This window comes from Equus przewalskii, chromosome 19 (assembly GCF_037783145.1).
Source record: "Equus przewalskii isolate Varuska chromosome 19, EquPr2, whole genome shotgun sequence".
In the NCBI taxonomy this organism is placed as follows: domain Eukaryota; kingdom Metazoa; phylum Chordata; class Mammalia; order Perissodactyla; family Equidae; genus Equus; species Equus przewalskii.
This window is the reverse complement of record NC_091849.1, coordinates 28,718,352-28,720,879: the sequence shown is the minus strand read 5'-3', so window position 1 is coordinate 28,720,879 and position 2,528 is coordinate 28,718,352.

The following is a 2,528-nucleotide window of genomic DNA, read 5'->3' as shown; positions in this document are numbered from 1 at the left end:
TCTAAAGTCACTTTAGGCACATGCACCAAATCTGCACCCTACAGTCATTGCCATGATGCCTGAGAAAACGTTTAAAGGAAATACTAAAGGTGGAGGAAAGAACCACAGGAGAATTTGGCATGATTATTTGTCAAATCATTTCCTTCAAAACTAGATCCTATTCCTTAGAAGGCGTTAGTAACAAAGAAGTTATTCAAAGGGTACAAAGGGAAACTTGAAGTTGGCCAGTAAGGATGAGAGCAACCCTGCAGAAAATGAGGTAGGTACACAAAGCCGAAGTGCTGCAGATGCCAAGTTAAATGTGGACATTTGTGATAATTGTACTTCTGAGGACTGCATATTTTAAATACTTTATATTTTTATTGTTTCATAAAATTGTAGTTATGTTTTACATTTTTAAGTTTTGACTTTAGCACACCTAATATTTACCGATGTTTTGAGGATATGTTAATTGTTACTAATAGAATATCTCAGAATTTAGATTGAAAAGGGAGAGCAGAATTTTCCTTCTACTCTGTGGGAGGATTTCTCTAAGTTCTAAAGAGGAGTTTCCCTGACAGCACACATATCAGTCATTTTGATATAAATTTATGCAGTGTTATTTTTAACTGCATCGTTGAAATATAACCTATACATAGTAAGATTCACCTATTTCATGTATTCCATTCAATATTTTTTAGTAATTCGTAGTCATGCACTCATCACCACAATCTAATTTTAGCACATCGTTATCACCTTGAAAAGAAATGTCAGAAAAGGGAAGTGTTGTTTAATGGGAATAGAGTTTCAGATTTGCAAGATGAGAAAGATATGATCTGTTTACAACGATGGGAATGTACCTAACACTGCTGAACTGTGCACTTAAAAGTGGTTGAGATGGTAGATTATATGTTATGCACTTTTTACCACAATAAGAAAAATTTAAAATTAAAAATAAAAATGTCATACTCGTTAGCTGTCACTCCCTATTCCCCATCACCCTCCTACCCTAGGCAAACACTAATCTACTTTCGAACTCTCTATACTTGCCTATTCTAGACATTACATATAAGTGGAATAAAAATATGCTGTCTTTGGTGACTGGCTTCTTTCACATAGCATAATATTGTTAAGTTTTATCCATGTGATAACATTGAGCACTTCATTCCTTTATATCCCAGAATACACTGTTCCAACATATGAACAGACCACATTTTATTTATCTATTAATCAATTATGGACATTTGGGTTGTTTCCGCTTTTTAACTATTATTGATACTACTACTATAAACATTCATGTACAAGTTTTTATGTGAACATATGTTTTCCTTTCTTTTGGGTATATACTTCAAAGTGGAATTGCTGAATGACAAGGGAATTCTGTATTTAACAATTTGAGAAATTGCCTGTTTTCCAAAGTAGCTGCACCATTTTACATTCCCACCAGCAATGTAAGAGGATTCCAATCTCTTCACATCCTTGTCAACACATTTTACTGCCCATGTTTTTATTATAGTCATTCCAGTGGTTGAGAAATGGAATCTCACTGTGGCATGATTTGCATTTGCCTACTAACAGTGTTGACTATATCTTCATGTCCCATTGGGTTATTTGCGAGTCTTCTGTAGAGAAATGTTTATTCAGATTTTTCACTTGTTTTTTAGTTCAGCTGTTTGTTGTTTTATAGTTGAGTTGTGGTAGTTCTTTATCTATTGTGAATACAAGTCCTTTATCAAATATATAATCTGCAAATATTTTCTTTCATGCTGACTTGTCTTTTCACTTTCTTAATAATGTCCTTTGAAGAACGAAAGTTTTAAATTTTGTTGAAGTTCAATTTATCTATTTTTTTTCTTTTGTCATTTGTGCTTTTGATATTATGTAAAAGAAATCATCGCCTAATGGAAGATTCTAAAAGTTTTACTGCAATGTTTTATTCTAAGAGGTTTATAGCTTTAGCTCCTACTTTTAGGTCTATGAACTATTTTGAGTCAATGTTTTACATGTAGTGTCAAGTAGGGGTCCAACTTCATTCTTTTGCATGTGTATATACAGTTGACACTACAGCATATGTAGAAAAGACTATTTCATTCCTATTACATTGTGTGGCACTGTTGTTGAAAATCAATTAACCATAAATGTAAATGTTTATTTCTGGACCATCAATTTTTTTCCATAAATCTATATGTCTATCTTTATGGCAGTGACACAGTGTCTTGATTACTGTAGCTTTGTAGCAAATTTGAAATCAGGAAGTGTGAATAGTCCAATTATGGTTTTTTACAAGATTATCTTGCTATTCTGGGTCACTTGCATTTCTGTATGATTTTTAGGATTGTCTTGAAAATTTTTTTAAAAATGTCAGCTGGGGTTTTCATTAGAATTGTTTTAAATCTGTAGATAAGTTTGGGAACGTTGAAATCTTAACAATATACAGTCTTCCAATCCATGAGCATGGAATGTCTTCCCGTTTATTTAGATCTTTAATTTTTTCCATGAATCTTTTTTAGTTTATTCTTTTTGATGTTATTATAAATGGAATTGTGTTC